This window comes from Hyla sarda, unplaced genomic scaffold (genome assembly GCF_029499605.1).
Source record: "Hyla sarda isolate aHylSar1 unplaced genomic scaffold, aHylSar1.hap1 scaffold_988, whole genome shotgun sequence".
Lineage (NCBI taxonomy): Eukaryota > Metazoa > Chordata > Amphibia > Anura > Hylidae > Hyla > Hyla sarda.
Genome location: NW_026611018.1, coordinates 17 through 13,234, shown reverse-complemented (window position 1 = coordinate 13,234; position 13,218 = coordinate 17). Strand labels below are relative to the sequence as shown.

Genomic DNA, 13,218 nt, shown 5'->3' with positions numbered 1-13,218 from the left:
CTCATGTCATTTAACAGGATTCAGCACCACCCACAAGACAGCTACCTGTCATGTCATGTCAAACCTGCACAGGTGTGCTAGATTATTATTATTTAGTTTTATTTTATTTTTTTACACCAATCAGTGTGCAAACATGGTCATTAAAACGCTAAATGAATAGACGTTCATAAACCAGTCAGTGCAACTCATCATTTTGGTCTCCAATTCTCAAACTCAAATTCTCACCCACGGAGGATTAAATGAGAATCTTTCTTGTTTAACACTGGAATGGGGTGGTGCACTGTTCACTACCCGAAGATACTGCCACATCGGGTCAATGCATAGGGCGACAGAAGCAAGCTTCCAAATCAGCTCCCTTTCTCAAAAATCCATTTAATTTATGGTCCCCAGATAGGGAACGTATGTATCAGTATGTGCTCACAAGTCACCCAAGTGCAAGTATTCACACAAAAAAAAAACGTGCCTCAGGATGCGATCTGTCGAAAGATCCTTTCTTTTTTTACACTTGATCTAAGCCAAAAGGCCTAGAGGGGATAACCGGGAAAGGGGTGGACCCAACCATGTCCCCTTCATGAGCACTCACATTACTCATAGGAATGGAAGGAAGGCTGGCAGCCAACCAGCCTCCCATACACTTTCTGGGTGGGTGGCAGTCAGCCACCCATACATACATACAGCACAGGCTAAACCCACATCATCACTTAAAAAAAGGACAGGCGACCATTGCACTCTGATGGAGCATTTAGCAATGCAATCCATAGCCTGGCTTTTGCCTGAACCCCCATCACTCCTCCTCTTGCATATAAGACAATATTTCAGATCTGCATATGAAAACAACACGCCTACCTTTGTTGCACATAGCTGCCTGCCTGTCTCTAGTTACCCCACTGGCTGTAGCTGCGTCCCTTCCGACATGGAATAACACCAACTGTAACGATAAACTGAAAATTAACAGTATAAACCTGCATCATTTTGGACTCTGGTATTTGCTGAATCCGGGTGACCTGACAATCGATGGTGGTGCCGCTGGTGATTCTGGCCTTCTTGGAATCTGTTGGGCCTATGTGTTAGCTCACACATCACTTGGGTATCCATGGTAACTACCACAACATGGTCATCTGCAGTTTACATCTAGCCCGTGGCATTGAATGGCATTTTAAAAGTGCTAAGGGTCCTGGTGCAATAATCCTCCCATGAGGATCAGCCTCAACGGCTTTGTAGATTGCACTCATGTCAGCAACTCCATATACATTTTTTTTTCTTCATGCTTCTTTCTTCATCCTTTTTTCTTTCTGTCATTCAGACTTTCATTCATTCGATCTCTCTCACTCACTTGCTTTAACTCATTTGTTCTCACTCACTCACTCACTCACTCATTCACTCTCACTCACTCTCACTCTCTCACTCACTCGCTCACTAAGTCAGTCTCTCTCTCTCTCTCTCTTTTTCTTTTTATATATATTTTTTTCCGTCTTCTTCTTCTTCTTCTTCTTCTTCTTCAGACCCTGTCATAGCACTAATGCCTTTCCAATACCACCAGCAGATGGAGACACTCCATTGCAACATTGGTTGTGAGCAGCAGTTTCTAAAAACAAATGCCTCATGGCGGATTTCCCATCCATCAATGGATGGTAAATTTTGTTTTTATCATTCACTGACCACAGAAACCAATGCATGGTCAAGCAACAGCAATGACACACCCTTGTGTATAGGCATGAGACCCTCATGTCATTTAACAGGATTCAGCACCACCCACAAGACAGCTACCTGTCATGTCATGTCAAACCTGCACAGGTGTGCTAGATTATTATTATTTAGTTTTATTTTATTTTTTTACACCAATCAGTGTGCAAACATGGTCATTAAAACGCTAAATGAATAGACGTTCATAAACCAGTCAGTGCAACTCATCATTTTGGTCTCCAATTCTCAAACTCAAATTCTCACCCACGGAGGATTAAATGAGAATCTTTCTTGTTTAACACTGGAATGGGGTGGTGCACTGTTCACTACCCGAAGATACTGCCACATCGGGTCAATGCATAGGGCGACAGAAGCAAGCTTCCAAATCAGCTCCCTTTCTCAAAAATCCATTTAATTTATGGTCCCCAGATAGGGAACGTATGTATCAGTATGTGCTCACAAGTCACCCAAGTGCAAGTATTCACACAAAAAAAAAACGTGCCTCAGGATGCGATCTGTCGCAAGATCCTTTCTTTTTTTACACTTGATCTAAGCCAAAAGGCCTAGAGGGGATAACCGGGAAAGGGGTGGACCCAACCATGTCCCCTTCATGAGCACTCACATTACTCATAGGAATGGAAGGAAGGCTGGCAGCCAACCAGCCTCCCATACACTTTCTGGGTGGGTGGCAGTCAGCCACCCATACATACATACAGCACAGGCTAAACCCACATCATCACTTAAAAAAAGGACAGGCGACCATTGCACTCTGATGGAGCATTTAGCAATGCAATCCATAGCCTGGCTTTTGCCTGAACCCCCATCACTCCTCCTCTTGCATATAAGACAATATTTCAGATCTGCATATGAAAACAACACGCCTACCTTTGTTGCACATAGCTGCCTGCCTGTCTCTAGTTACCCCACTGGCTGTAGCTGCGTCCCTTCCGACATGGAATAACACCAACTGTAACGATAAACTGAAAATTAACAGTATAAACCTGCATCATTTTGGACTCTGGTATTTGCTGAATCCGGGTGACCTGACAATCGATGGTGGTGCCGCTGGTGATTCTGGCCTTCTTGGAATCTGTTGGGCCTATGTGTTAGCTCACACATCACTTGGGTATCCATGGTAACTACCACAACATGGTCATCTGCAGTTTACATCTAGCCCGTGGCATTGAATGGCATTTTAAAAGTGCTAAGGGTCCTGGTGCAATAATCCTCCCATGAGGATCAGCCTCAACGGCTTTGTAGATTGCACTCATGTCAGCAACTCCATATACATTTTTTTTTCTTCATGCTTCTTTCTTCATCCTTTTTTCTTTCTGTCATTCAGACTTTCATTCATTCGATCTCTCTCACTCACTTGCTTTAACTCATTTGTTCTCACTCACTCACTCACTCACTCAATCACTCACTCACTCATTCACTCTCACTCACTCTCACTCTCTCACTCACTCGCTCACTAAGTCAGTCTCTCTCTCTCTTTTTCTTTTTATATATATTTTTTTCCGTCTTCTTCTCTTCTTCTTCTTCTTCTTCTTCTTCTTCTTCAGACCCTGTCATAGCACTAATGCCTTTCCAATACCACCAGCAGATGGAGACACTCCATTGCAACATTGGTTGTGAGCAGCAGTTTCTAAAAACAAATGCCTCATGGCGGATTTCCCATCCATCAATGGATGGTAAATTTTGTTTTTATCATTCACTGACCACAGAAACCAATGCATGGTCAAGCAACAGCAATGACACACCCTTGTGTATAGGCATGAGACCCTCATGTCATTTAACAGGATTCAGCACCACCCACAAGACAGCTACCTGTCATGTCATGTCAAACCTGCACAGGTGTGCTAGATTATTATTATTTAGTTTTATTTTATTTTTTTACACCAATCAGTGTGCAAACATGGTCATTAAAACGCTAAATGAATAGACGTTCATAAACCAGTCAGTGCAACTCATCATTTTGGTCTCCAATTCTCAAACTCAAATTCTCACCCACGGAGGATTAAATGAGAATCTTTCTTGTTTAACACTGGAATGGGGTGGTGCACTGTTCACTACCCGAAGATACTGCCACATCGGGTCAATGCATAGGGCGACAGAAGCAAGCTTCCAAATCAGCTCCCTTTCTCAAAAATCCATTTAATTTATGGTCCCCAGATAGGGAACGTATGTATCAGTATGTGCTCACAAGTCACCCAAGTGCAAGTATTCACACAAAAAAAAACGTGCCTCAGGATGCGATCTGTCGCAAGATCCTTTCTTTTTTTACACTTGATCTAAGCCAAAAGGCCTAGAGGGGATAACCGGGAAAGGGGTGGACCCAACCATGTCCCCTTCATGAGCACTCACATTACTCATAGGAATGGAAGGAAGGCTGGCAGCCAACCAGCCTCCCATACACTTTCTGGGTGGGTGGCAGTCAGCCACCCATACATACATACAGCACAGGCTAAACCCACATCATCACTTAAAAAAAGGACAGGCGACCATTGCACTCTGATGGAGCATTTAGCAATGCAATCCATAGCCTGGCTTTTGCCTGAACCCCCATCACTCCTCCTCTTGCATATAAGACAATATTTCAGATCTGCATATGAAAACAACACGCCTACCTTTGTTGCACATAGCTGCCTGCCTGTCTCTAGTTACCCCACTGGCTGTAGCTGCGTCCCTTCCGACATGGAATAACACCAACTGTAACGATAAACTGAAAATTAACAGTATAAACCTGCATCATTTTGGACTCTGGTATTTGCTGAATCCGGGTGACCTGACAATCGATGGTGGTGCCGCTGGTGATTCTGGCCTTCTTGGAATCTGTTGGGCCTATGTGTTAGCTCACACATCACTTGGGTATCCATGGTAACTACCACAACATGGTCATCTGCAGTTTACATCTAGCCCGTGGCATTGAATGGCATTTTAAAAGTGCTAAGGGTCCTGGTGCAATAATCCTCCCATGAGGATCAGCCTCAACGGCTTTGTAGATTGCACTCATGTCAGCAACTCCATATACATTTTTTTTTCTTCATGCTTCTTTCTTCATCCTTTTTTCTTTCTGTCATTCAGACTTTCATTCATTCGATCTCTCTCACTCACTTGCTTTAACTCATTTGTTCTCACTCACTCACTCACTCACTCATTCACTCTCACTCACTCTCACTCTCTCACTCACTCGCTCACTAAGTCAGTCTCTCTCTCTCTCTCTCTTTTTCTTTTTATATATATTTTTTTCCGTCTTCTTCTTCTTCTTCTTCTTCTTCTTCAGACCCTGTCATAGCACTAATGCCTTTCCAATACCACCAGCAGATGGAGACACTCCATTGCAACATTGGTTGTGAGCAGCAGTTTCTAAAAACAAATGCCTCATGGCGGATTTCCCATCCATCAATGGATGGTAAATTTTGTTTTTATCATTCACTGACCACAGAAACCAATGCATGGTCAAGCAACAGCAATGACACACCCTTGTGTATAGGCATGAGACCCTCATGTCATTTAACAGGATTCAGCACCACCCACAAGACAGCTACCTGTCATGTCATGTCAAACCTGCACAGGTGTGCTAGATTATTATTATTTAGTTTTATTTTATTTTTTTACACCAATCAGTGTGCAAACATGGTCATTAAAACGCTAAATGAATAGACGTTCATAAACCAGTCAGTGCAACTCATCATTTTGGTCTCCAATTCTCAAACTCAAATTCTCACCCACGGAGGATTAAATGAGAATCTTTCTTGTTTAACACTGGAATGGGGTGGTGCACTGTTCACTACCCGAAGATACTGCCACATCGGGTCAATGCATAGGGCGACAGAAGCAAGCTTCCAAATCAGCTCCCTTTCTCAAAAATCCATTTAATTTATGGTCCCCAGATAGGGAACGTATGTATCAGTATGTGCTCACAAGTCACCCAAGTGCAAGTATTCACACAAAAAAAAAACGTGCCTCAGGATGCGATCTGTCGCAAGATCCTTTCTTTTTTTACACTTGATCTAAGCCAAAAGGCCTAGAGGGGATAACCGGGAAAGGGGTGGACCCAACCATGTCCCCTTCATGAGCACTCACATTACTCATAGGAATGGAAGGAAGGCTGGCAGCCAACCAGCCTCCCATACACTTTCTGGGTGGGTGGCAGTCAGCCACCCATACATACATACAGCACAGGCTAAACCCACATCATCACTTAAAAAAAGGACAGGCGACCATTGCACTCTGATGGAGCATTTAGCAATGCAATCCATAGCCTGGCTTTTGCCTGAACCCCCATCACTCCTCCTCTTGCATATAAGACAATATTTCAGATCTGCATATGAAAACAACACGCCTACCTTTGTTGCACATAGCTGCCTGCCTGTCTCTAGTTACCCCACTGGCTGTAGCTGCGTCCCTTCCGACATGGAATAACACCAACTGTAACGATAAACTGAAAATTAACAGTATAAACCTGCATCATTTTGGACTCTGGTATTTGCTGAATCCGGGTGACCTGACAATCGATGGTGGTGCCGCTGGTGATTCTGGCCTTCTTGGAATCTGTTGGGCCTATGTGTTAGCTCACACATCACTTGGGTATCCATGGTAACTACCACAACATGGTCATCTGCAGTTTACATCTAGCCCGTGGCATTGAATGGCATTTTAAAAGTGCTAAGGGTCCTGGTGCAATAATCCTCCCATGAGGATCAGCCTCAACGGCTTTGTAGATTGCACTCATGTCAGCAACTCCATATACATTTTTTTTTCTTCATGCTTCTTTCTTCATCCTTTTTTCTTTCTGTCATTCAGACTTTCATTCATTCGATCTCTCTCACTCACTTGCTTTAACTCATTTGTTCTCACTCACTCACTCAATCACTCACTCACTCATTCACTCTCACTCACTCTCACTCTCTCACTCACTCGCTCACTAAGTCAGTCTCTCTCTCTCTCTCTCTTTTTCTTTTTATATATATTTTTTTCCGTCTTCTTCTTCTTCTTCTTCTTCTTCTTCTTCAGACCCTGTCATAGCACTAATGCCTTTCCAATACCACCAGCAGATGGAGACACTCCATTGCAACATTGGTTGTGAGCAGCAGTTTCTAAAAACAAATGCCTCATGGCGGATTTCCCATCCATCAATGGATGGTAAATTTTGTTTTTATCATTCACTGACCACAGAAACCAATGCATGGTCAAGCAACAGCAATGACACACCCTTGTGTATAGGCATGAGACCCTCATGTCATTTAACAGGATTCAGCACCACCCACAAGACAGCTACCTGTCATGTCATGTCAAACCTGCACAGGTGTGCTAGATTATTATTATTTAGTTTTATTTTATTTTTTTACACCAATCAGTGTGCAAACATGGTCATTAAAACGCTAAATGAATAGACGTTCATAAACCAGTCAGTGCAACTCATCATTTTGGTCTCCAATTCTCAAACTCAAATTCTCACCCACGGAGGATTAAATGAGAATCTTTCTTGTTTAACACTGGAATGGGGTGGTGCACTGTTCACTACCCGAAGATACTGCCACATCGGGTCAATGCATAGGGCGACAGAAGCAAGCTTCCAAATCAGCTCCCTTTCTCAAAAATCCATTTAATTTATGGTCCCCAGATAGGGAACGTATGTATCAGTATGTGCTCACAAGTCACCCAAGTGCAAGTATTCACACAAAAAAAAACGTGCCTCAGGATGCGATCTGTCGCAAGATCCTTTCTTTTTTTACACTTGATCTAAGCCAAAAGGCCTAGAGGGGATAACCGGGAAAGGGGTGGACCCAACCATGTCCCCTTCATGAGCACTCACATTACTCATAGGAATGGAAGGAAGGCTGGCAGCCAACCAGCCTCCCATACACTTTCTGGGTGGGTGGCAGTCAGCCACCCATACATACATACAGCACAGGCTAAACCCACATCATCACTTAAAAAAAGGACAGGCGACCATTGCACTCTGATGGAGCATTTAGCAATGCAATCCATAGCCTGGCTTTTGCCTGAACCCCCATCACTCCTCCTCTTGCATATAAGACAATATTTCAGATCTGCATATGAAAACAACACGCCTACCTTTGTTGCACATAGCTGCCTGCCTGTCTCTAGTTACCCCACTGGCTGTAGCTGCGTCCCTTCCGACATGGAATAACACCAACTGTAACGATAAACTGAAAATTAACAGTATAAACCTGCATCATTTTGGACTCTGGTATTTGCTGAATCCGGGTGACCTGACAATCGATGGTGGTGCCGCTGGTGATTCTGGCCTTCTTGGAATCTGTTGGGCCTATGTGTTAGCTCACACATCACTTGGGTATCCATGGTAACTACCACAACATGGTCATCTGCAGTTTACATCTAGCCCGTGGCATTGAATGGCATTTTAAAAGTGCTAAGGGTCCTGGTGCAATAATCCTCCCATGAGGATCAGCCTCAACGGCTTTGTAGATTGCACTCATGTCAGCAACTCCATATACATTTTTTTTTCTTCATGCTTCTTTCTTCATCCTTTTTTCTTTCTGTCATTCAGACTTTCATTCATTCGATCTCTCTCACTCACTTGCTTTAACTCATTTGTTCTCACTCACTCACTCACTCACTCAATCACTCACTCACTCATTCACTCTCACTCACTCTCACTCTCTCACTCACTCGCTCACTAAGTCAGTCTCTCTCTCTCTCTTTTTCTTTTTATATATATTTTTTTCCGTCTTCTTCTTCTTCTTCTTCTTCTTCTTCAGACCCTGTCATAGCACTAATGCCTTTCCAATACCACCAGCAGATGGAGACACTCCATTGCAACATTGGTTGTGAGCAGCAGTTTCTAAAAACAAATGCCTCATGGCGGATTTCCCATCCATCAATGGATGGTAAATTTTGTTTTTATCATTCACTGACCACAGAAACCAATGCATGGTCAAGCAACAGCAATGACACACCCTTGTGTATAGGCATGAGACCCTCATGTCATTTAACAGGATTCAGCACCACCCACAAGACAGCTACCTGTCATGTCATGTCAAACCTGCACAGGTGTGCTAGATTATTATTATTTAGTTTTATTTTATTTTTTTACACCAATCAGTGTGCAAACATGGTCATTAAAACGCTAAATGAATAGACGTTCATAAACCAGTCAGTGCAACTCATCATTTTGGTCTCCAATTCTCAAACTCAAATTCTCACCCACGGAGGATTAAATGAGAATCTTTCTTGTTTAACACTGGAATGGGGTGGTGCACTGTTCACTACCCGAAGATACTGCCACATCGGGTCAATGCATAGGGCGACAGAAGCAAGCTTCCAAATCAGCTCCCTTTCTCAAAAATCCATTTAATTTATGGTCCCCAGATAGGGAACGTATGTATCAGTATGTGCTCACAAGTCACCCAAGTGCAAGTATTCACACAAAAAAAAACGTGCCTCAGGATGCGATCTGTCGCAAGATCCTTTCTTTTTTTACACTTGATCTAAGCCAAAAGGCCTAGAGGGGATAACCGGGAAAGGGGTGGACCCAACCATGTCCCCTTCATGAGCACTCACATTACTCATAGGAATGGAAGGAAGGCTGGCAGCCAACCAGCCTCCCATACACTTTCTGGGTGGGTGGCAGTCAGCCACCCATACATACATACAGCACAGGCTAAACCCACATCATCACTTAAAAAAAGGACAGGCGACCATTGCACTCTGATGGAGCATTTAGCAATGCAATCCATAGCCTGGCTTTTGCCTGAACCCCCATCACTCCTCCTCTTGCATATAAGACAATATTTCAGATCTGCATATGAAAACAACACGCCTACCTTTGTTGCACATAGCTGCCTGCCTGTCTCTAGTTACCCCACTGGCTGTAGCTGCGTCCCTTCCGACATGGAATAACACCAACTGTAACGATAAACTGAAAATTAACAGTATAAACCTGCATCATTTTGGACTCTGGTATTTGCTGAATCCGGGTGACCTGACAATCGATGGTGGTGCCGCTGGTGATTCTGGCCTTCTTGGAATCTGTTGGGCCTATGTGTTAGCTCACACATCACTTGGGTATCCATGGTAACTACCACAACATGGTCATCTGCAGTTTACATCTAGCCCGTGGCATTGAATGGCATTTTAAAAGTGCTAAGGGTCCTGGTGCAATAATCCTCCCATGAGGATCAGCCTCAACGGCTTTGTAGATTGCACTCATGTCAGCAACTCCATATACATTTTTTTTTCTTCATGCTTCTTTCTTCATCCTTTTTTCTTTCTGTCATTCAGACTTTCATTCATTCGATCTCTCTCACTCACTTGCTTTAACTCATTTGTTCTCACTCACTCACTCACTCAATCACTCACTCACTCATTCACTCTCACTCACTCTCTTACTCACTCGCTCACTAAGTCAGTCTCTCTCTCTCTCTCTCTTTTTCTTTTTATATATATTTTTTTCCGTCTTCTTCTTCTTCTTCTTCTTCTTCTTCTTCTTCTTCAGACCCTGTCATAGCACTAATGCCTTTCCAATACCACCAGCAGATGGAGACACTCCATTGCAACATTGGTTGTGAGCAGCAGTTTCTAAAAACAAATGCCTCATGGCGGATTTCCCATCCATCAATGGATGGTAAATTTAGTTTTTATCATTCACTGACCACAGAAACCAATGCATGGTCAAGCAACAGCAATGACACACCCTTGTGTATAGGCATGAGACCCTCATGTCATTTAACAGGATTCAGCACCACCCACAAGACAGCTACCTGTCATGTCATGTCAAACCTGCACAGGTGTGCTAGATTATTATTATTTAGTTTTATTTTATTTTTTTACACCAATCAGTGTGCAAACATGGTCATTAAAACGCTAAATGAATAGACGTTCATAAACCAGTCAGTGCAACTCATCATTTTGGTCTCCAATTCTCAAACTCAAATTCTCACCCACGGAGGATTAAATGAGAATCTTTCTTGTTTAACACTGGAATGGGGTGGTGCACTGTTCACTACCCGAAGATACTGCCACATCGGGTCAATGCATAGGGCGACAGAAGCAAGCTTCCAAATCAGCTCCCTTTCTCAAAAATCCATTTAATTTATGGTCCCCAGATAGGGAACGTATGTATCAGTATGTGCTCACAAGTCACCCAAGTGCAAGTATTCACACAAAAAAAAACGTGCCTCAGGATGCGATCTGTCGCAAGATCCTTTCTTTTTTTACACTTGATCTAAGCCAAAAGGCCTAGAGGGGATAACCGGGAAAGGGGTGGACCCAACCATGTCCCCTTCATGAGCACTCACATTACTCATAGGAATGGAAGGAAGGCTGGCAGCCAACCAGCCTCCCATACACTTTCTGGGTGGGTGGCAGTCAGCCACCCATACATACATACAGCACAGGCTAAACCCACATCATCACTTAAAAAAAGGACAGGCGACCATTGCACTCTGATGGAGCATTTAGCAATGCAATCCATAGCCTGGCTTTTGCCTGAACCCCCATCACTCCTCCTCTTGCATATAAGACAATATTTCAGATCTGCATATGAAAACAACACGCCTACCTTTGTTGCACATAGCTGCCTGCCTGTCTCTAGTTACCCCACTGGCTGTAGCTGCGTCCCTTCCGACATGGAATAACACCAACTGTAACGATAAACTGAAAATTAACAGTATAAACCTGCATCATTTTGGACTCTGGTATTTGCTGAATCCGGGTGACCTGACAATCGATGGTGGTGCCGCTGGTGATTCTGGCCTTCTTGGAATCTGTTGGGCCTATGTGTTAGCTCACACATCACTTGGGTATCCATGGTAACTACCACAACATGGTCATCTGCAGTTTACATCTAGCCCGTGGCATTGAATGGCATTTTAAAAGTGCTAAGGGTCCTGGTGCAATAATCCTCCCATGAGGATCAGCCTCAACGGCTTTGTAGATTGCACTCATGTCAGCAACTCCATATACATTTTTTTTTCTTCATGCTTCTTTCTTCATCCTTTTTTCTTTCTGTCATTCAGACTTTCATTCATTCGATCTCTCTCACTCACTTGCTTTAACTCATTTGTTCTCACTCACTCACTCACTCAATCACTCACTCACTCATTCACTCTCACTCACTCTCACTCTCTCACTCACTCGCTCACTAAGTCAGTCTCTCTCTCTCTCTCTCTTTTTCTTTTTATATATATTTTTTTCCGTCTTCTTCTTCTTCTTCTTCTTCTTCTTCTTCTTCAGACCCTGTCATAGCACTAATGCCTTTCCAATACCACCAGCAGATGGAGACACTCCATTGCAACATTGGTTGTGAGCAGCAGTTTCTAAAAACAAATGCCTCATGGCGGATTTCCCATCCATCAATGGATGGTAAATTTTGTTTTTATCATTCACTGACCACAGAAACCAATGCATGGTCAAGCAACAGCAATGACACACCCTTGTGTATAGGCATGAGACCCTCATGTCATTTAACAGGATTCAGCACCACCCACAAGACAGCTACCTGTCATGTCATGTCAAACCTGCACAGGTGTGCTAGATTATTATTATTTAGTTTTATTTTATTTTTTTACACCAATCAGTGTGCAAACATGGTCATTAAAACGCTAAATGAATAGACGTTCATAAACCAGTCAGTGCAACTCATCATTTTGGTCTCCAATTCTCAAACTCAAATTCTCACCCACGGAGGATTAAATGAGAATCTTTCTTGTTTAACACTGGAATGGGGTGGTGCACTGTTCACTACCCGAAGATACTGCCACATCGGGTCAATGCATAGGGCGACAGAAGCAAGCTTCCAAATCAGCTCCCTTTCTCAAAAATCCATTTAATTTATGGTCCCCAGATAGGGAACGTATGTATCAGTATGTGCTCACAAGTCACCCAAGTGCAAGTATTCACACAAAAAAAAACGTGCCTCAGGATGCGATCTGTCGCAAGATCCTTTCTTTTTTTACACTTGATCTAAGCCAAAAGGCCTAGAGGGGATAACCGGGAAAGGGGTGGACCCAACCATGTCCCCTTCATGAGCACTCACATTACTCATAGGAATGGAAGGAAGGCTGGCAGCCAACCAGCCTCCCATACACTTTCTGGGTGGGTGGCAGTCAGCCACCCATACATACATACAGCACAGGCTAAACCCACATCATCACTTAAAAAAAGGACAGGCGACCATTGCACTCTGATGGAGCATTTAGCAATGCAATCCATAGCCTGGCTTTTGCCTGAACCCCCATCACTCCTCCTCTTGCATATAAGACAATATTTCAGATCTGCATATGAAAACAACACGCCTACCTTTGTTGCACATAGCTGCCTGCCTGTCTCTAGTTACCCCACTGGCTGTAGCTGCGTCCCTTCCGACATGGAATAACACCAACTGTAACGATAAACTGAAAATTAACAGTATAAACCTGCATCATTTTGGACTCTGGTATTTGCTGAATCCGGGTGACCTGACAATCGATGGTGGTGCCGCTGGTGATTCTGGCCTTCTTGGAATCTGTTGGGCCTATGTGTTAGCTCACACATCACTTGGGTATC

General features: G+C 43.4%; 8 pseudogenes; all 8 read right to left on the bottom strand.

Moving 5' to 3' along the window:
• Positions 1–270: 270 nt before the first annotated feature.
• LOC130351540 (U2 spliceosomal RNA) lies at positions 271–535 on the bottom strand (annotated as a pseudogene).
• A 1,457-nt stretch (positions 536–1,992) lies between these two features.
• Positions 1,993–2,257, bottom strand: LOC130351533 (U2 spliceosomal RNA; annotated as a pseudogene).
• Positions 2,258–3,735: 1,478 nt separating this feature from the next.
• On the bottom strand, positions 3,736–3,999 carry LOC130351544 (U2 spliceosomal RNA; annotated as a pseudogene).
• Positions 4,000–5,456: 1,457 nt separating this feature from the next.
• LOC130351531 (U2 spliceosomal RNA) lies at positions 5,457–5,721 on the bottom strand (annotated as a pseudogene).
• Positions 5,722–7,189: 1,468 nt separating this feature from the next.
• LOC130351532 (U2 spliceosomal RNA) lies at positions 7,190–7,453 on the bottom strand (annotated as a pseudogene).
• A 1,469-nt stretch (positions 7,454–8,922) lies between these two features.
• Positions 8,923–9,186, bottom strand: LOC130351520 (U2 spliceosomal RNA; annotated as a pseudogene).
• Positions 9,187–10,658: 1,472 nt separating this feature from the next.
• On the bottom strand, positions 10,659–10,922 carry LOC130351593 (U2 spliceosomal RNA; annotated as a pseudogene).
• Positions 10,923–12,397: 1,475 nt separating this feature from the next.
• On the bottom strand, positions 12,398–12,661 carry LOC130351581 (U2 spliceosomal RNA; annotated as a pseudogene).
• Positions 12,662–13,218: the final 557 nt, after the last annotated feature.